Source organism: Topomyia yanbarensis, chromosome 2, assembly GCF_030247195.1.
Source record: "Topomyia yanbarensis strain Yona2022 chromosome 2, ASM3024719v1, whole genome shotgun sequence".
Lineage (NCBI taxonomy): Eukaryota > Metazoa > Arthropoda > Insecta > Diptera > Culicidae > Topomyia > Topomyia yanbarensis.
The window spans coordinates 216,157,629-216,180,239 of record NC_080671.1 but is presented as its reverse complement, the minus strand read 5'-3'; the positions used below and the strand labels follow the sequence as shown (position 1 = coordinate 216,180,239).

Here is a 22,611-nt window from a genome sequence, read left to right as displayed (position 1 = left end):
CAGGAAAAAAAACCAAGCGGTGGTCAATGCAGTTGCCCGATGGGCTGAATCAGTCGGATTTAGTATTGCGGCAAACAAATGTGCTATAGGACACTGCTGTCAAACCAATCACAGAGCGACAGACAGCCCAGTAAAACTGAACGAAACTGTAATCCCATTCCGCAAAGAACCAAAAGTACTAGGGTTGAATCAGTCGGATTTAGTATTGTGGCAAACAAATGTGCTATAGGACACTGCTGTCAAACCAATCATAGAGCGACAGACAGACCAGTAAAACTGAACGAAACTTTAATCCCATTCCGCAAAGAACTAAATGTACTAGGGAAAACTGACGTGCACACCACACTTCCAACAGACCAAAAAAGACTGCGAAAGCAGGAAACGTCTGATCCGAACGATTAGCTCACGGCACCTAAAGTGCGAACGACGAACAATGATAAACGTATTAAAAGCCATTATTGACAGTCGGTTATTTTACGGAATCGAACTAACAGGAAGGAATCCAACAGATATGGAGAAGATACTGGCACCAGTGTGTCACGGCGCAATTAGACTAGCCTCCAACCTTCTCCCCAACACACCAGCGGACGCAGCATGCGTCGAAGCAGAAGTTCTACCATTCCGGTGGACAGCGGCAATGACAAGATTACGAAGAGCAATTAGTTTTCTCGAACGAACAGCCTGTGACGATGACTACCTGATGGCCGACATGGCCAAAGAAACGTTCAGCAGCTTCACTGGAAAACAGTTACCTCTCATCGTCAGGATGCACAGGACTCGATCACGGGGGTGGTCAGATGGTAAGCCGACTATCGATACTAGCTTAGCACAAAAACTCAGAGCAGGAGTGGCAGCGAAGGTGGTCAAAATGGAATTTCTAGCTCTTGTTAACAGGAAGTACAAGGACCATACCCATCTTTTTACAGACGGATCAAAATCTGAGGAAGGAGTTGGAGTCGGTATCAGCGGTGCCGAGACAGAACTGGCACTCCGGTTGGAACCAGCATACTCAGTATTTTCGGCCGAAGCGGCAGCTATTGCAGTAGCCATAGCAGTGAAACGGCCACCGAAACCGGACAATCAAAACATCCGTTTATCCAGAAAATTGAAAAATCTTTGGACAAATTCACTACAATATGCTGGATACCGGGACACTGCGGCATCCCAGGAAATATCTGAGCTGATAAGCTGGCAGCCGAAGGAAGAAAAGCCAGAAAGCTACTGGCCAAAGAAGTACCAGCAACAGACATTACAACAGAATTTCGCAGACAAATAGAGGAAAAATTCAAGGTGCATTGGCAGGCAAATCAGGGTCATCCACAAAAGGTAAAAGTGGAACCAGTAAGGTGGATAGACAGGGACAGCAGAATCGAGCAGAAGGTGCTATCTCGACTGAGGGTCGAGCACACCAAAGTCACCCACGCACACTGTATAGCGAGAGCAGATCCTCCGCAGTGCCTGACCTGTAAAACTCGGCTAACAGTGGAACACATCATCGCACACTGTAGAGAATTCGAGGGCCTCCGAGAAACACACGGCATAGCATCCTCAATAAGAGAAAGTCTATAGCGAACGAACCGGAACGCGAGGAGGCAACGCTGCGTTATCTAAAGCATACAGGCCTATTTGACAAATTATGACGAACCACCAACTACGGAAAATGATGCTGTGATACACGACACAAACGTATCGGACGTCCAGGCCAATAGGAGCTATCAACTTAAAATCAGATTACTACATATGTATTTTAATGTATTATATCACGACATTTAATTAAAATCCAACAGGCGAATGACCGACACGGATAAAGCCTGCAAATATACATAACATAACAGAATATATCCGGCTAATAGGAAAGCGTGAGCTTTGTATCACACACAGCCGATCCTTCGCTCTGATAGTCTTCACTGAATCTCCTCCATAGTCCAAAATATGAAGGAGTTTGGCATTGGTACTGATTGGGTCTCGGTTTCGAGTTGGAGCTTTATTTATTAAGGGTGGGCGAAATTTTATTTTTTCGCAAAATGTCGGAACGAAACGAAACGAAATTTTTCGCAAACTTTGCGAAACGAAACTTTAAGGAAAATTTCGTTTAAATTCGCAAATTTCGCCGACATTTTGCGAACTTTTTTTGCCTGTTTCGCAAAGTTTGCGAAACTTTTCGAAATTTATCAAAATTCAGTTAATTTTAGACTGTGTAACTGTTTCTTGGTTAAATCACACAATTTACACAAAAATTATAACGATTTATCTATTGAAAGGTAAACCGATGCATCCGGAGTAATTCTCAATTCTTAAAGCCGTCTTGCGATGACTGAGTAGATTGCGATAACTGATCGGAGCAACGATTTACCTAATATGTCATTCGCAAGGTGCACTAATGAAAAATTGATTCAAAGTACAGCTTACTCATTTTAGCTAGAATTATATCACAGATAATATTCGTCAATCTCGAGCATTAACGGCCTATTCAAAGGTAATTGAGATATATGGACTAGGTTGACTAATTTACAAATGTAATAACACTATTTTACAAATTTAGGGGTAAACTAAGCTAAGAAAAAAAGTTTTCAAAATCGAGTTTGCGTCGCCTAACACGAAAACAATACTCGTTTTCCTTTTAAAAACAGCGTTTTCGAGATTTTTTAAAAAGCTTTGGGTAGTCTTTTCATTTATTCGTCAATATTTTGTAAAAAGTATCCGATGAAACCGTGGGTAGATCAAATATAATTTTTTTGAAGTTTCAAGCGACTAAGCTGTTACAAGTATAATTTTTGACATACTTAATTTTTTTTTATTTCAACTGTCGCATAAATCCCCGACTACATACGGGGAACGTGACATTTAAGCCAATATATTCTGATTCCTGATGTAATGCTACATAAGATTTTAAATTATTGGAAAGAGAACATACTTTGAACAGTTTATTTATTTTATTTATCGAGCAATTTTCATACGAGATATTGACCAAAAACCAAAGAAAGAATGAAAGTGGATATTACGAACTAATTTTGTTTTTGCGCTGTGACCTAAAATGGGCCTATAATCGATTAGTATAATGAATGATACATATTTGCTGTCTTCGGAAAAGATATGAATAACCCATGATGAAATAATTTCTGGGAATCCTCTATTTCTAGGTCTTGTAATTGTAATAGAAGTTCAAGTAAGAATTTTTCCACAAAATACCCTTTAAACCTAATCTTTTTATGCTAAGAAATTTCATTTTGCGCATTTGGAGTTATGATGTGTGAAAAAGGTAGATTTTTCGACATTATTTTTTATAATCTAACAATTATTACTTGTTCCGAAAGCTTAGGTCGTGGCGAGCAAAGCGTAGTTGACCGCAACTCACCTGTGTTCGTGTCCCAACCCCGCATATAGGGTTGAAACTTTTTCTAATCAGTAAAAGAGGCAAATGACTAATGTTAAAACCTCTATAATCGAAACAAAGGCTTAAGCTTAGTATGCACCTCTTGCGAAATGAGGTCGCGAAATATTTTTCCTTCTTCCGTGCGGAATTTTGACATTTGCTCGCGAAAACTAGTCTGTGTGTTTGCTGTTAGATGTCGCTTTTGATAACTGGAAAACGACATCAGCTGTTGTTTGTTTATTTCTTTTTTATATTTCTGTTGTCATTTAAATGTTTTAAATAATGTATTTTATTAATTCATCACGGATGTGTATGAAATCGGTAACAATTGTAAACCTATTTGCCATTCATGAAGCTCTCAGGGAAGTGACGTACTCAGCGTGAATCATATTTCGAGCATGATTAATCATAATGCTTATTTGTGACGGTTCCGGATGTCTCGGGGAAGTTCAGTCTGACCAATTTAGACAGCACAATTCCTGCAATCGGAAATTTAAATCATTGGCTGGCCATTTTCTATCTAAATTGGCTGCTTCTACTGGTTCCAGAAGACCCAGGGAAATGATCGAAATTCGCTCAAACCAAATCTATTGTAATTGTCCGAATCGTAACTCTTAATCGGCGTTTGACCATTAAGAAGCAAATCTGATTGCCTTGGCCGCCTTTACCGCTTTCACAAGTCTCGGGAAAACTACCTTTCGAAACACGCTTCGGAATCCGGAAATATAACGCAAATATAACAACCGACTCCGACTCAATCGGTTTCAGGTCGAACCAAACCCTAGGCTTTAAACTTTGGCTGACGTTAAAAATCGATTATGATAACAATGGCTACTACTAAATGTTCTGGAAGTCTCAGGGAATGCTACCAACAATCAGTACGGATACAAACCTATTTTTGGTATAACAATTGTGAGAATCGTAGTTCAAATTTATTTCCATAAGTAATTCGTGGTAATTCTTATTGCATGAAACACTAGAGGTTTAAGGAATTGCGCATATTGCTACTACTTGTATTACTGCCACAAGAAGCATAATTGTCCCATGTGTATAGGGATTCCCATAGCACATGGGACAGTTTTGCTTCTAGCGGCAGAATACTTCACACAAAAAATGCTGTTCAAGTCTGATATTACACCGAAAGTTAGACGAATTAACTGAATTCTAATTTGATGGTCAGATTGACCCTGTATGTAAATTATGGAAAAGATGTTATAAGCCTTTTACAATCAGTCATAATACAATAATACGTTATAATCCATTTAAAACGAGTGTATTGCTAGTTAGGCACTTTTCAATCAGTTAGGTCCTTTCATAATCAGTTCGGTCATAAAAATCAATTAGGCCCTTTTATTAATTGTTGTAAAATCGCTATCAAAATTCTTCATGATCAAATGTTGCGTTATGTACGTGCTCGGGTAGATATTTGTTAATGGAAAACATGAAATTTCAATTTGTTACATTTTGCAGTTAGGCCCTTTTCAAATGTTTGGATAGAACTGGGTAGAGATAAATTGTAATTTTAATTGTAAATTTATTACCCTGTTGGTTACATATGTCAGGTCAAGGAAGAAAAACAAATTAATAAAATTATAAATTCAGAATCATAACAAGTATGACCCAAAAAAGCTCCTATGCCTTTCACCAGTAGCTGGTCGAAAACACTTTACGGTGCGATCTTTTCAATTTCGTCCGAGTTCTCCGCGTCTAGCAACTGAATCTTTTTCCGGAAGTGTTTTTCGATTGATCTGCAAATCATGCTTCGATCACTGCCTACTAGGTTGATGGTGATTCCGTTCTGTTAAAGAAGTGGGAAGAAATACAATCTATAGGATCACAAGAATGAGTCACACTTACCGAATCTACCGGTGCGTCTAATTCGATGTAGATACGTTTCGCAATCGGCTCGTCCCTGCTAATCCATCGGCAGGTCGAAGTTGATGACAATGGTCACCTGTTCAACATCGATACCTAAGGCGGAAGAATCTCTCCGTAACCTGGTGCTGCAGCCAGAATCAAGTGGTGGAACTTACCCCTAGACTAAACGTTCGTTGCAATCAATATCTTATATAGTCCGGCTCAGGATCGATCCAGAACGGCCAACCGTTGCTCCGCCGTTAGATCACCGGACAGTACCGCTACTGAGTGATTATCCTGGTCCAACCGGCCGTTTTGCGTGCCTGTTTCGATCGATTAACAATGCCGAAAATAAGTTTACTTGGAGTTTACAACTGTCCTATACATCATATGACAGAAAATGATCGCTTGTCCGACGGTAATCACACCGTACATGTTTGAAATTGCTTGATATTTCTCGTCCTGGTTGCGGCATTTGACGTAGTAGTGTTTGGTGTTATCGAGTGATTCTTGCTCCCGCACCAGAAGAATCATGATCGGATTGGTTACGATGTACTGGGCGAATCCCATCACCTCCCGCTCGTACGTGGCTAAAAAGAAACAGCGATCATAACGCCCGCCTCGTCCGGTACAAAAATTGCAATCTTCTTAAGGTCGAACGCCCGGCTGTTCCGATGATGATATGATTAGTCAGCTTCGCCCCTTTGACGATCTTCTCACCGCGAACGGTTTAACCAAGTTCGATTTCCGCACAAAACTTTGCCGTTTTGCAGCTACTTTCCCCTTCTGAATTGCCAGTTCATACGTGGGGAAAGGCAAATCACCTGCGGATAGTTTTTCAACGGATCGACTCGATTGAGCATTGCCAGCACGAAGGCAGTGGTTTTTCTTGTTCCCGACCAACTCTGGGCGATTATGTTCTGTGGCGGATCGGCCAACAGAGTAGGTTAAGCCGTCTTCTGAATCTTGGAAGGAGCGTTGAAACCCATAGCATAGACTCCCTGAAGCAGTTCCGAATTCATGTGCAAAGCTTCGAAAGTTTTAACCAAGTATTGCGGCGAAGAAGGATCCTTCACCCCCAGATCCAGCTTTGATTCTACTAGACCTTTCGAATAAGTTTAATTAGCAAACTTGCATCCGCCGGGCTAAAAGATGAATCATGGATAATTTTAAAGCTGATATTAAATATTTCTGGAGAAAAATTTGAATAGGACGTAAGTAACAATGAGATTCTTTTTGGTGTGTTTCTCTTCTGTTAATTACTCAGTCGTTTCAATATTTAGTACTCAACTCTTTGCCTAATATTCTAGTAAAAACTATCGGCTTTCGATATGTACTGGAAAATTAGTGTAAAGTGTTATAAAGACGTAATAATCGAAACAGAAAGTAAACAGAGTGAGGCTCTCAATGTTACTTATGTCCTAATCAAAATTTTCTCCAGATTTCGACTTACTTGAATGCCTCTGCATCTTCCGTGGTGGAAGCTGTTTCGCCATTTTCGCTAGCAGCTTTTTTTTTCTTCAGGAGCTGCTAAAGTCTTAATTTCTGTAGCTACCGAAAACAAAACTGCAGGTGCAGCCGTTTCTACGGGAGTAATTTGATCGCTGGATCTACTGGCGGTGAACTAGAAGGTTTTTCCGCATTCTCTTTCTTTGGGCTGTCAGCCGCCGGCTCTGGTTCCTTATCCTTAGGGATACTCAGATCGATAACCTATTTGTATTGAAAAGAAAAATTCAAAACCTATGGAAAAATTATCGCTCCAAAAATAGGTTAGTTGGTTATGACAAAAAAAACACTTACCGAGTGCAGAAATTTCCTGATCCTCCCTCCGCCTTTTTGACCCAGTTATCGGCAGCACTTGCCATCGTTTCGACCGGGTATTAAAATTCAAAAGCTACAATATATGGAAAAAGGTCCCAAACAGCACGGATACTGTCACTCCGGTGGTTTATTCCTTGCAATTGGCTGAACTTTTGCCTAGAGCGACCTTGCGGAAAAAACGCCTTCTTTTGTCTGCTCACTTCGCTGCCATGAAACCGATGATGAGCGCTTTTTTCCAAACGAGTCACACGGTTGGCCCGATTGAATATGTCGCGCGTGTAGAGTATGCTTCCATTATGTTTGTTCTGTAAATTGACAAGGACATCTAAATATGCAAAGGAATGCTTGGAGGAGAGAAGCTACTGTTAAACACATACCGAAAGAGAAAGTCCTTTCCGAGGATCTTGATGTTGTATTTACTGTTGACCCATTATCACCGTGTTCTGCTGCTGGGTGGTTACCATGGCATTATGTTGCTGGTGTTCGGTGATGTGTATCCGCTATGGTTGCTGTTCGATCTGAAAAAAAATATGATGAAAAATATCCGTGAATGAGTGAACGCGAGCTTTTGAAAGAAGAATAGGGTATTACATTACAATGTACTGAACACGGTACTGATCCTTCGAAACTAAAAAAGGTAGTAAAAATGACTCACCTTGCTGCACCAACTGAATAAAAAAAGTCCTCCTGCACGAGGCGTGGTACAGTACAGTATGCTGCTGCTACTGTGTTTGAAGGTGCTGTTGATGTATCTTTTTTTGCGATTGACCAATGGTCTTCTACATTTGGCCCTGATTGGCTTGGATCGATTGCACTAGTTGCGGTTGCTGGCCAGTTTCTACCGTCAGTTGAACGTTGTTGCTACCGATCTGTCGGATGATGGTCATGGTCTAGGGGAAATCTTAATTTTCTGATGTTGCTGGCGATAAGCACTGGAATTGTGGTTGCTAGCTGCTGCTGGGATGGAATCACGAGCACTGTGGAGGCAGCGATATTTTCATGCAAGCAACTGGTAGGAGCCAAGGCAGTAATATGACGTTTGTGTTTGACTCTGATTTCTCTACATCAGGAAGGTAACCGCTGGTAAGAATAGTGGCAGGCAAGTTTTACGACAGAATGTGCCGATAAAGTGTTGGGTCCATTATTCGTAAAAAAAGCTCTTGTTGCTTTGTTGGTTCTGAGCTGTAATTGCTGTGGTTCTTTTTTGAGAGATTGTTGGCAGCTGCTGGATTTGGAGTTGTTGGTACTGCTACGGTTGTATCGATTTAATGTTGGTTGGCTGATTGCCAGATCCAGGATGTTGAGTCAAGTTGAGCTGATTTATAGCATCTGGTTGTTGTTGATGAAAACTTATCAAGTAGATAGATGGCTGCTGCTTCTGCTGCTGACGAAAAATGCTGCTCTTGTGGCTGCTTTGTTCGGGTGTGCCTGTAAATAATAATAATTACTAGAAACAATCACAATTCCAATAATATTTTAAAACTTACCATTCAAATTCAAAATATTGATTCTCAAAACTACAAAATTTTGACAGGTCGCGATGAAAAAAAATACAAAAAATTACTAATCTTGTGTTTTTTTATATTTTTTCATTGCAACCTGTCAAAATTTCGCGAGCCTCCGTGCGAAATAATACCATTGACCATTATTTCGCAAGGAAAAAGTTTGCCTTGGTGACAGCGCATAGAAAGCAGCGCTATCTCGCGGAAGTATTATGAAACTTATCGTTTGTCGAACCGTGTCTCGGCTAACTGCATTTTTCGTTATCGTTTTCGCGAGAGCAGCGTACCGCTTACGAAATGGAAACGGAAATTTTTTTCGCGAGCATTTCGCGACGTTTTTTATGCATAGGTTTTGTATAGGAAATTTCATTTCGCAAGAGGTGCATACTTAGCTTTAGATGTAACAGTTCAGAATTCGCTAGAACGAAAACTAAATGAGTTTTAATTTTCGTTTGCTAGATTGCTTCTGTGGCCCAGTAAGCCTTGGGCTAACTAAAAAGAGATAATTGCTCTAATAATGTATATGACTTTTCCTGACTATTTTACAAATATAGCTAAGTATGCACCTCTTGCGAAATGAAATTTCCTATACAAAACCTATGCATAAAAAACGTCGCGGAATGTTCGCGAAAAAATTTTTCGTTTCCATTTCGTAAGCGGTACGCAGCTCTCGCGAAAACGATAACGAAAAATGAAGTTAGCTGAGACACGGTTCGACAAACGACAAGTTTCATAATAATTCCACGAGACAGCGCTGCTTTCTATGCGCTGTCACCAAGGCAAACTTTTTCTTTGCGAAATAATGGTCAGCGGTATTATTTCGCACGGAGGCTCGCGAAATTTTGACAGGTTGCAATGAAAAAATAGAAAACACAAGATTGGTAATTTTTTGTATTTTTTTCATCGCGACCTGTCAAAATTTCGTAGTTTAGAAATTCAATATTTCGAATTTGAATGGCAAGTTTAAAAATATTACTAGAAGTGTGGTTGTTTCTAGTTTTAAACAATTAAATTTAAATAATATTATTTGCAGCACACCCGAACAAAGCAAATCAGCTCAACTAATCTTGTCTCAACATCCTGGATCTGGCAATCAGCCAACCAACATTAAATCGATACAACCGCAGCAGTACCAACTACTCCAAATCCAGCAACAGCCAACAACCCCTCAAAAAAGGACCACATACCAATTACTGCTCAAACGAACAACAGGAGTTTACGAACATTTCATCGGCACATTCTGCCTTAAAACTACCAGCGGTTGCCTTCCTGATTTAGAGAAATCGGATTTAAGCACAAACGTCATATTCCAGCCTTGTTTCCTACCAGTTTCTTGCATGAAAATATCACTGCCTCCATAGTGCTCGTGATTCCATTCCAGCAGCAGCAAGCAATCACTATTCGAGTGCTTATCGCCAACATTTCACAGCAAGCTCAGCAGCAGAACCAACTTCAACCACAACATCAGAAAATTAAGATTTCTTCAAGACCATGACCATCATCCTAAAGGTCGGTAGCAATAACGTTCAACCGACGGTACAACCTGGTCAGTGCAATAGATCCAAGCCAAATGTAGAAGACCATTGACCAACTGCATAAAAGATAGCAACAGAACATTCAAACACATTAGCAGCAGCATACTATACTGTACCAGGTGTGCAGGAGGACTTTTTTATTCAGTTGGTGCGGCAAGGTGAGACATTTTTATTACCTTTTTTATTTCGAAAGGATCAGTACCGTGTTTAGTACATTGTAATGTAATACCCTATTCTTCTTTAAAAAGCTCGAGTTCACTCATTTACGGATATTTTTTATTACCTATGATTTTTTCAGATCGAACACCAACAACATAATATCATGGTAATCACCCAGCAAGAGAACGCAGTGATAATGGGCCAACAGAAAACACAACATCAAGATGCTCGGAAAGGACTTTCTCTTTCGGTATGTATTTACCAGTAGCATCCCTCCTCCAAACATTCCTTTGCATATCTAGATGTCCTTATCAATTCACAGAACAAACATAATGGCACGTCATGTTCAATCGGCTAACCGTTTGGAATAAGCGCTCATCATCGGTTTCATGGCAGGGAAGTGAGCAGGCAAAAGAAGGCATCTTTTTTTCGCAAGGTCGCTCTGGTCAAAATTTCAGCGAATTGCAAGGAATAAACCACCCGAGGAACAGTACCCGTGCTGATTCAGGACGATTTCCCATACTTTGTACCTTGCTATTGAATTTTAATACCCGATCGAAACGATGGCAAGCGCTGCCGATAACTGGGTCAAAAAGACGACGGATCAAGAAATTTCTGCACTCGGTAAGTGTTTTTTTTGTTATAACCTATTTTTGAAGCGATCATTGGGATGGGATTTGAATTTTTCTTTTCAATGCAAATAGGTTAGCGAACTGACCACATATCACCAAGGATAAGGATTCAGAGCCGGCGGCTGGCAGTCCAGAGAAAGAGAATGCGGAAAAACCTAGTCCACCGGCAGTAGAACCAAAGCTGTACCTGATGTTTGGAGCTCGGTAGCTACGGAAATTCTGACTCTAGCAGCTCCTGAAGAAAAACAAGCTGCAAGAGAAAATGGAAACACCTTCCTCCGCGGAAGATGCAGAGGTCGAAATCTGCAGATAATTTTGATTAGGACATAAGCCTCTCTTTGTTTACTTTCGATTATGACGTCACTATAACACTTTGCACTAATTTTCCAGTACATAGCCGATGGTTTTTACTAAAATATTAGGCAAAGAGTTGAGTACTAAATATTGAAACAACCGAGTAACAAACAGAAGAGAAAGACCCCAAAGAGAACCTCATTGTTGCTTACGTCCTATTCTAAATTTTCTCCCGAAATATTTAGTGTCAGCCTTAAAATTATTCATGACTAATCTTTTAGCCCGGCGGATGCAAGTTTGCTAATGAAAGATGTTCGCTAAGGTCTAGTAGAATCAAAGCTGGATCTGAAGGTGCAGCGGAAGGATTCTTCTTCGCCGGTTGGTTGGTTAAAACTTTCGAAGCTTTGCACGTGAAGCCGGAATTACTTTAGGGAGTCTATGCGATGGGTTTCAACGCCCTTTCCAAGATTCAGGAGATGGCTCTACCTACTCTGTTGGCCGGTCCGCCACGGAATCATCGCCCAGAGTCAGCCGGGAACAGGAAAAACCGCTGCCTTCGTGCTGGTAATGCTCAGTTGAGTCCATCAGTTAAAAAACTATCTGCAGGTGATTTGCCTTTCCCCCACGTATGAGCTGGCAATTCAGAAGGGGGAAGTAGCTGCCAAAATGGCAAAGTTTTGTCCGGAAATCAAACTTCCTTACGCCGTTCGCGGTGAGGAGATCGTCAAAGGGGCGAAGCTGACTAATCATATCATCATCGGAACACCCGGCAAGCTAATGGACTGGGGTATAAAGTTCAGGACGTACGACCTAGTTTTCCCTTTTTGTACTAGACGAGGCGGTGGTTGGTGTTCTTCTTGGCCACGTACGAGCGCGAGATGATGGAGTTTGCCGAGCACATCGTACCCAATCCGATCGTCATTCGGCAGGCGCGGGAGCAAGAATCACTCGATAACATCAAACAGTACGTCAAGTTCCGCAACCAGGACGAGAAATTGTGTGATTACCGTCGGACAAGCGATCATTTTCTGTCATATGATGTATAGGACAGTTGTAAACTCCAAGTAAACTTATTTTCAGAACTGTTAATCGATCGAAACAGGTACGCAAAACGGCCGGTTGGTTGACCGGCAGGATGTCCCAGGATGGTCACTCGGTAACGGTACTGTCCAGTGATCTAACGGTGGAGCAACGGTTGGACGCTCTGGATCGATTCCGGACTAGAGAAGGTACAGATTATAACGAATGTTTTGTCCAGGGGTAAGTTCCACCACTTGATTCTGGCTACAGCACCAGGTTACGGAGAGATTCTTTCGTCTTAGGTATCGACGTCGAACAGGTGACCATTGTCGTCAACTTCGACCTGCCGATGGATCAGTAGGGACGAGCCGATTGCGAAACGTATCTACATCGAATTAGACGCACCGGTAGATTCGGTAAGTGTGACTCATTCTTGTGATCCTATAGATTGTATTTCTTCCCACTTCTTTAACAGAACGAATCACTATCAACCTAGTGGGCAGTGATCGAAGCATGACGATTTGCAGATCAATCGAAAAACACTTCCGGAAAAAGATTCAGTTGCTAGACGCGGAGAACTCGGATGAAATTGAAAAGATCGCACCGTAAAGTGTTTTCGACCAGCTACTGGTGAAAGGCGTAGGAGCTTTTTTGGGTCATACTTGTTTTGATTCTAAATTTATAATTTTATTATATTTTTATTTTTTTTCTTCCTTGACCTGACATAAGGTATACAAATGTAACCAACAGGGTATCGTAAGCTAATAAATTTACAATTACAATTTATCTCTACCCAGTTCTATCCAAACATTTGAAAAGGGCCTAACTGCAAAATGTAACAAATTGAAATTTCATGTTTTCCATTAACAAATATCTACCCGAGCACGTACATAACGCAACATTTGATCATGAAGAATTTTGATAGCGATTTTACCACAATTTATAAAAGGGCCTAATTGATTTTTATGACCGAACTGATTATGTAAGGACCTAACTGATTGAAAAGTGCCTAACTAGCAATACACTCGTTTTAAATGGATTATAACGTATTATTGTATTATGACTGATTGTAAAAGGCTTATAACATCTTTTCCATAATTTACATACAGGGTCAATCTGACCATCAAATTAGAATTCAGTTAATTCGTCTAACTTTCGGTGTAATATCAGACTTGAACAGCATTTTTTGTGTGAGGTAATCTGCCGCTAGAAGCATAACTGTCCCATGTGCTATGGGAATCCCTACACACATGGGACAATTATGCTTCTTGCGGCAGTAATACAAGTAGTAGCAATATGCGCAATTCCTTAAACTTCTCTAGTGTTTCATGCAATAAGAATTACCACGAATTACTAATGGCAATAAATTTGAATTACGATTCTCACAATTTTTATACCAAAAATAGGTTTGTATCCGTACTGATTGTTGGTAGCATTCCCTGAGACTTCCAGAACCTTTAGTATTAGCCATTGTTATCATAATCGATTTTTAACGTCAGCCAAAGTTTAAAGCCTAGGGTTTGGTTCGACCTGAAACCGATTGAGTCGGAGTCGGTTATATTTGCGCTGGAATCCATTCCGGATTCCGAAACGTGTTTCGAAAGGTAGTTTCACCGAGACTTGTGAAAGCGGTAAAGGCGGCCAAGGCAATCAGATTTGCTTCTTAATGGTCAAACGCCGATTTAGAGTTACGATTCGGACAATTGCAATAGATTTGGTTTGAGCGAATTTCGATCATTTCCCTAGAACCGGTAGAAGCATCCAATTTAGATAGAAAATGGCCAGCCAATGATTTAAATTTCCGATTGCAGGAATTGTGCTGTCTAAATTGGTCAGACAACTTCCCCGAGACATCCGGAACCGTCACAAATAAGCATTATGATTAATCATGCTCGAAATATGATTCACGCTGTGTACGTCACTTCCCTGAGAGCTTCATGAATGGCAAATAGGTTTACAATTGTTACCGATTTCATACACATTCGTGATGAAATAATAAAATACATCATTTAAAACATTTAAATGACAACAGAAATATAAAAAAGAAATAAACAAACAACAGCTGATGTCGTTTTTCAGTTATCAAAAGCGACATCTAACAGCAAACACACAGACTAGTTTTCGCAAGCAAATGTCAAAATTCCGCACGGAAGAAGGAAAAATATTTCGCGACCTCATTTCGCAAGAGGTGCATACTAAGCTTATACAGTCACAATTTTTGAAAAATGTTTTTGATCTTCGATCGCTTACCATGAGTTACAAATATTTTTCATAATTGGACACTTTCTACTATTCAAAAGCACTAAAAAGAATTAACTTTCCTTATATCAAATGGTTTTTGAAAAATTTCGCAATAGTTCGCAAATGTTTTCGTCAACAAAGAATTTCGTGTTGCGAACAACATCTACTATTAATATTTCGTTTCGTTTCGTATCGTTAAGAGAATACGGAAGAGTTATTCGTTTCGTTTCGTACCGCATAGACCAGAATCGCGTTTCGCCCACCCTTACAACGTTTCGAAGGTCTACATCTTCAGGGCAAAACACGGTAATAGTATTATCTTAGTCAAGTTATTTTGGACATTTAAACAGTAAACACAGAACGCAAATCTACAACAGAAGAACCCCGCGCACATCCCAAGCAGACTGAGCGTTGACTCAGTCTGCTTGGGATGTGCGCGGGTTTCTTCTGTTGTAGATTTGCGTTCTGTGTTTCCTGTTTAAATGTCCAAAATAACTTGACTAAGATAATACTGTTACCTTTTTTTGCCCTGAAGATGAAGGCGACCTTCGAAACGTTGGTATTAGACGAAATATAGATATTGTCGTATGAAAACCGTGACCAAAAAGCCATCTCTTCATATTAAAAACAAAGTGGTCGTCCTTCCTACCATCGATTAAACCAAACATGAACCGCAATGTTTGAAAAACGCGAAAAACAACCAAGTCCAGTTCAGCCGCCAGAAAATTTGTCTAAGTATTGAAATTGCCGTTAAATCGCATTCGCAAATTGCATTTGTTCCGAGGGGCAATTAGCACAGGCGAGTTGAGTCAAACGTCAAAACTTTTTAAATCGCGTGACCCAATGTGCTGGATACTAAGGTGTGGCAATGCTGTATTGCTCTCTCGCTCGATTTCTGTAACTTTATTACGTAATAAAGTTCAACTCCACATATTTTCAATATATCAATATATATATATATATATATATATATATATATATATATATATATATATATATATATATATATATATATATATATATATATATATATATATATATATATATATATATATATATATATATATATATATATATATATATATATATATATATATATATATATATATATATATATATATATATATATATATATATATACACATATATATATATATATATATATATATATATATATATATATATATATATATATATATATATATATATATATATATATATATATATATATATATATATATATATATATATATATATATATATATATATATATATATATATCCACGTACTTTACAGAGATCGAGAGAGAGAGCAATAGCATTGCCACACTTTAGTATCAATCTCATTGCGCCTGACCATGTTCGTCCGCATTTTTTGACAGGGTAATTTGACGTCTTCGAATTTGAAGCTGTTTTCATTACCACAGGGCTCATTTCGCAGTGTTGGCATCATGATCAGTGCAAGTTGCCTATTGAGATATCTGACGTTTAAAATACGCACACCGAGATCTCGTATTTTTATACTCCCGCCCTCCCCTTACTCCCACAGGGTGAATTGAAGTGAGTGGCTGGGCGGTTGACGTGCTTTCACTAACGCTCTTCGAACAAAGCCGATTTTGAGTGAAATCATCGCGGGTGATAACCAGGGAAGTGTTCTTTAGTTGGTCTAGAAGATGTAGTGCCCTCCTAGTTACGTGAGTGATATGAAAAATGCATCTTAAATGCAGAAAATTGAGGGATTTTGATTGCAATTTTCAACATTGTAATCGCTCTTGTGGATATATGTTTGCGTTGAGTACCCCTGCTGTATGTGTGAATCTTGCTGTGGTGGCCTGCGCGAGTTGGTGTTAGCACAGAGAACAGACGTCCATCTTCAGCATTCAACTTGTGTAAAATCTCTAACGGTTTCGAAGGTAGTTGGGATATCCAAACCAGGTGCGCTACTGTCATGTTTTTTGTGGCTGAGTTCGACAGAATTGACATCGGTTATTTCTCTACCCAGTCAAACTAGTCCGGAACCGGTTCGGACTTCCAGCATGAATTCCAGTTAAAATGCATCAACCGATAGAGTCGGAATCGGTTGTTTTCTTTGAGCAAGAATCCATACTGAATCCATTTAGGATTTCAAACCGGCTCCGGAATGGATTTGACGGATAGTTGGGATAAGTTGGTTTGGCGGCGCTAGTGTTTATCGTATATTAATTCAAATGTTTACACACGTTTTTTAAATATTTTTATTCGATCATGGATGTCTGTTCTCTGTGGTGTTAGTGAAAGGTGGCAGAAGATAAGGTTGCTTCTGCATAGTGGTGGCATGGCGGCTTGTGCAGTGGATGTTTCGTTGTAGCCACAGACTAACAGACATAACACTATGAGGGAATTCCCTAAAAAAACGTCGATCCGGCTATTTTCCCAGAACACTAGCTCCACCTTTTATTCACAGTCCCAAACACTCATTTGCTAGTGGGTTACCCCTCAGGTTTAAGAACAATTTTTCACTAGTGGTCTATCCCCCATACGCTTGCTCATATGGCAGTGGCGCCATAATTGCAAATGTGGCCACAGTCCCAACTACAAATATATTTAAAATGACCGTTAAAGCGGGCGAAGTATTGTTTTCGAGTGTTATGTCTGTTAGTCTGTGTTGTAGCCTTGGAGGCAGGCCACCGACCAGCCATCAGCATGCCGCGGTGGCCGGTGACAGGGAGTACAATACATTACTTATATTTCGTTTTTAAGTATCACCATCCATACAACGTTCAAATACTTGTTTCTCGAATCGTGTTAGGGTGTGCGAGAGAAGTATTATCAGCATGAGCGCAATATTTTTAATTTTTTGAAGCTTTCAGCATTGATGCAGGATCCTAAATTTTGTACTGGTGGTGGTGTTTCGGTCCGTTGCTGGAATGTAGCTCTCATACAATCTTGTACTTGTATACAAGTTTTCAGGTTGCATTGGACTCGACGGTACTGTAGTGTTGGTGATCACACTTGATATTCGGTGTAACAAGGGACGGGGGTTTGCCTGAAAAGAGTTCGGCGTCAGATCCCTGCATTGCACAATTGCCAATTTCAGCACTTCCATTATGGGCATTATTTTCATCATTTTGTTAATAGTTCATTATATTGTTCTTCCTGATCCACATTCGGTTCGAGTCGGAGCAAGAAGAAGTAAAAAATGGTCGCTGGACCGACGGAAATTCCTTCGCTTTTTCGGGATGCAAATTGTATGAATTCGCTTGCTTTCCCTGCCGTGGTTGTTCGCGGACGGTTGTTGATTTCATTTGCGTGTGTTGGGCGGTTGCGGGGAGCTCGGGAGCAAGGCAGAAAATCGGAATTTCGGAGTCGAGTCTTCGTGTGGTGTTTTATGGAAACGGCGAGAGAGAGAGAGAGGAAGCGACTTGCAGGAAGTTTTTTTTCTAGGCGTGGGCTGTGTTGGTGTGTGGGCTAGGGCGTGACACTCTTTTATAAAAATATTTCACCTGGTTTTATATTTTTTATATCACCTTATATCTGTTTATAATTGTCTATAAAAGTTATAACTGTATTCGAATTGTTGAAAGTTCGAAAAAAAATTCGAACAGCCATTACCATGGTACCCTTAGCTACGCGCTTTATTAAAAAAAAAACAATGAAAAAAATGGAGTCACATCAAAAAGAAATGGTAAGTACCCTAACATTTACATAATTCTTTTTCTTACCGACAGTCCGTTTGTCCCCAACGTCCAAATAACCGTTCAACGAACGTCCATCGATGGACCCGTGTTGAACGATATTGAAACAATTTTTTGGACGTCTCAGTGGGTATTCATTGGCCTGAATCACTCAAACAAGCTAATATATTTTCGGATAGACCTTTATTTCTCTAGGTTTTTTAGGATTCTAATTATATGCACTCGTTTCTCAACGGAACATTGGTGATATGGAGGTAAGCTGACTTCATTACGGTGTATTTTAACGCGAGATTTATTGTTGTTTTCTCGAAGGTTTTTCAGAACGACCTCTACTCGAGATTGGTATGCTCAAAATGGCAAGTCTGGCTGGAAAATGTTCATAATCTGCGAATACTGGCTTAGCGGTCTGAAAAAGCATTTGCCAGTATATTATCGAAATCGGAACCATACGCGATAAACGGCAATATTGATATGTACCTGGGATGGCACCGTAGATTCAGTTTTACGATCCCGCTATAATCGGACTACATGAATTAATCGATAGTTATTTTAAAACTGACAAAAACCTTTCTATGTGAGGAAGGCAAAATATCGCTGGTCGGGTTCAAAGCGCAAAATATGGACAAGCTTGTTGCGGCAACGATGAAACGTTATCCAGCAAGAAAGATTGGAGAAAATATTTAGCCGAGAAGCATTGCAATAATTAGCTAGTGGTTTAAAGAGTAAGATGTGGGTTCCAGTGTAACGACTGTTATGAGGATTTTGAGATTACAGTAACGGTGGTAGTTCGTTTGTCCGCCGATTCAGTGTAGATGCATAGTTCGTATCTTGGAGGATGTGACAAAACCATATTCAATTTTCACGAGGACAATCTGTTCATTTGAGAGCCGAATAGAATTTCTCACAAGAAATCGAAATAGAATTGTAATCGAGTGAAGACAGCGCGAAAATAATATGAATATCTGGTACGCTATCGTCAATTAGATAATTTTAAAGCTTGACAAGTTTCTGACACTCCCTTTGGAATAATGTGAAGCGGTAAGAAGTTAAAAAAGTTGCAATAAGTGAATCCAATTCAGAAGAAAATTCCACTGCCAACAGTTTGGGTTGTGGTTGTTTTTAGGTCTATGAAACCAATTCCGAATTAAAGGCACAACCTTAGGTTCATAAAGTAGAGGAATATACGTCCTCATCAGTTGACAGGGATTGCTTCCGACATTTCCGCTCACAGTTTGTAATTAATAAGTATAAGATCATGCAGGAAACGCATCAATTGTAGAAAATATGTATCCTGCATTGAGACATGATATTGACATGATTGGCATATGACTCATTATTCAGATGCTGCGATTCCCCTAAACGAGCTGATTCGGTTTAAGCGCCAAATGTCCACACTAAGGAACCAAAGATCTCTAATGACGTTCGGGTACAAATGGAGCGACCTTTCAAATGCAAGATATATTAAAGAAGATACAACACCGATAAGGACGTTCGGAATCATCAGCAGCAGCTGTAAAACTTCAGTGTTTGTATGCGACATTTGGGGAGTGTATATTTGTCGTTTAACAAATTTGAAATTTTTTAAATAAAATAAATGAAACAGCCTATTCCGACTCCTTTAAAACACTATTCAATCCACTAAGTCTTAATCCTGTGTACACCAACATATCCGCTAAACCGCAGCATATTTTGGATTCATAGGCACAACACAGTGATTTTTTAAAGAAGTTATACTGTTGTCCGTTGAAATCTTCACTATGTTTTGGTCGGAGAGCTTCAGATTTATTAGCGTAAGCAAGACTCTTTTGCAGTTGCTGACAAAATATGAATATCCTTTTGTTCTTCGCATACTGGTTGAGGTTGGACATCTCACACGTTAGCAAACCAGTCTGTACTGTATCTGGAAATGTTGCTATCTGGCACCCGAGTGCTCTGCCATCATACCGACTTATTTGCACTCAACATTAAAAAATTTCACAGGAACTTTTGCCAATCGAAGCTGACAGATGCTCGCCTTCCATGGAAAAGAATGTCTTCCGTGAATCTCGAGATGTTCGTTTAACAAATCATAGCACCTGTAAGTATGAGGCATGGTTTTACAATTAATATCATTGCTGGCCTGCCCCTACCTGTTGCTCAATAAGTAGTTCTTCTGCGGTGTACATAATCAGGTATGTTCCAGATTCCTAGTTTTTGAGGATTAAGATTTTTTTACATTTATATTGGTGAACGACCATGTCAACAATTAGGTTCTTTACTGAAACAGTTAACCTCACTTTTCTTGACAGTTCGATTGTACTGTTTACATGGCCTTAGTAAAATTTGTGGATGACTAGATTCGCTCGAAGCAAATCGTAAAGAATTTTTCAGGTAATGATCATTTAGTTTCTTGCTTTTGGAGCCGCGCAGCGCAGTGCGATCGGTAGCGCAATACTTAAATTACCACCGAAGGCTTCGATTACATTCAACAAATGTTCCGTGCCTAAAATCAAAATTGTTGTTCTCGTCGATCCCTTCATATCGCTCACTTTCCCTTATTCCACTAACCGTCCGATCACAGTTGTCACAGCAATGCTTGCGAGGTGCGACTTTCACATTGTCTCCTTCAAATATTTTAGGATAAACCTCCGTCTGTAGTCTCTTGTGTCCAAATATTCGTGCATCTTCTTCGACAAAGCTTTTGAATTCTTCTGAACAACACCCTGATTATAATCTCGTAGTAGCTCATGTGTTTTGAAATCAGCGCTACTCTTAAACATAATACACTTGGATGGTTGTCCATACCGGTCAGCTCTACAGACTTCCTGATAATAACTTTCTAAATCCTTCGCCGCACCATAGTGAATGACCAATCTAACATCCGGTTTGTCAATTCCCATTCCGAAAGCTGTCATAGCTACAATAATCTGAATGCGGCCTCGGACAGTTTTTGTGTACAGAAAGCCTCTGCTTCAGTAAAAGACCCGCATGATACGGCTCACAATCAATTCGTTTGCTCTTCAACAGCTCCACAATCTCTTCCGTTTCCTTCCGAGTCAGTAGTAGATTATGATGCTGCCTTCAGTGTTTTTGCTAAGCAATCCTCAAAGATCCTTCCACACACCAAGGGAGCCCTTAATTTTAACATAAAGCTTCCGATTCGGTCGATCGAACCTAGTGCACAAAACTTGCAGATTACGCAAACCAAGGTTTGCCACAATATCTTCACGAACATTGGAAGTTGCAGTTGCCATCAATGCTAAAATGCGAATCCGTACGAATTACACGGAGATGTCCTTAAGCCGGGCGAAAATCGTCCCCCGTCAGTTACTCACACAGTGAGCTTCGTTGATTACAATCAGTACCAGTTGATCGGATATTTGCTGTAGCATATAATTACCCGCGTCCCCGGTCATACTCTGGCGTTGAATACACTACCCGGAACATACCGGCATTGATGTCTGGAATATGATTAGCTCGTTGTGCAGATCCTGCCGGGCAGGCCGGAATATTGCTCAAATTCAACACCAGAACTCGTGAGAGGTTTGTTCAATATTCTGGAAGAGCGGGAATATATTTGACAATTCATATCATTATTGTTCGTACCTGCTATCCCATAAGCAATTTGACCTCTGTGATCGTTTCCGGATATCTTTTTTATGGCGCAAGTACAAAAGCGTTCGATTTTAAAATTTTAGTTATGCACGTCTTGATTTCAACAATGTAAACAATAAAAGTGACAACTCACACAAATTCACCGCACACTGAGAATAAGTTCGAAAACAAGTTCGAAAATTGTATAAGTATAAGCTGTCTATAAAATTATAATCGTCTATAAATCTACAAAAACATTATAATTGTATAATAATTTATAAGTTATTGGAAGTGTCACGCCCCTTGTGTGTGGGTGTGTGTGTGAGTGGGCACAGCAGGGTGAAGCTGCGGAGCGTCGGAAGCTGATTGTTTGTTACTTTGTTGTTTAATTAGCGGAGAATTTTGACTGGTTCTTGGTGTCGCCAGCGGAGATGCCAGATACTTTTTTCAAATGTCTGCAATGATAATTTTGGAGTCTGGGAAGAGCAAAGGATGTCGGGAGGGCTGGTGTTGCCAAAAGCCTTTATATGCAAAAATCTGTAAATGTATGCAACCAAACTAAAAAATCTGCAAGTATCTGCAGCCAAACTGAAGGATCTGCAAGTGTCTGCGTCATCGAAGGGATCTGCAGCTAAGGTTGTAAGTCTGCGAGTTCGCGGACATGACTGTGGATCTGGCATCTCTGGTCGCCAGCGACTCAAGAATGGATGCGGTTATAGCGGCCCTTACACGTGCAATATTTTTGTCAATACACAGTATTGACGATATTGCTTCAATACGCCAATACCATTTGAAATTCACATCGTCAATACGTCAATACTTCCATTACACATGCAATACTTTTGTCAATACTCTCTAGGATTGACAAAAATATTGAACGTGTAATGGCCGCTTATCAGTGTGTGGAAAGTGTGAGAGCTCGATGATAAGG

The 22,611-nt window shown here is 39.9% G+C and overlaps 2 long non-coding RNA genes and 1 pseudogene across 2 annotated transcripts; 1 reads left to right on the top strand and 2 right to left on the bottom strand.

The window, feature by feature from the left end:
• Positions 1-4,268: 4,268 nt before the first annotated feature.
• Positions 4,269-6,726, bottom strand: LOC131680054 (DEAD-box helicase Dbp80-like; annotated as a pseudogene).
• Positions 6,727-9,953: 3,227 nt separating this feature from the next.
• On the top strand, positions 9,954-13,412 carry LOC131682884 (uncharacterized). The gene is made up of 6 exons (XR_009304227.1): positions 9,954-10,246; positions 10,387-10,497; positions 10,570-10,871; positions 10,952-12,433; positions 12,496-12,609; positions 12,669-13,412. It is a non-coding gene; the product is annotated as an uncharacterized LOC131682884 (long non-coding RNA).
• Positions 13,413-19,633: 6,221 nt separating this feature from the next.
• On the bottom strand, positions 19,634-22,142 carry LOC131682883 (uncharacterized). Its single transcript, XR_009304226.1, has 3 exons — positions 21,693-22,142; positions 20,237-21,643; positions 19,634-20,182 (listed from the first exon to the last, which is right to left on the bottom strand). It is a non-coding gene; the product is annotated as an uncharacterized LOC131682883 (long non-coding RNA).
• Positions 22,143-22,611: the final 469 nt, after the last annotated feature.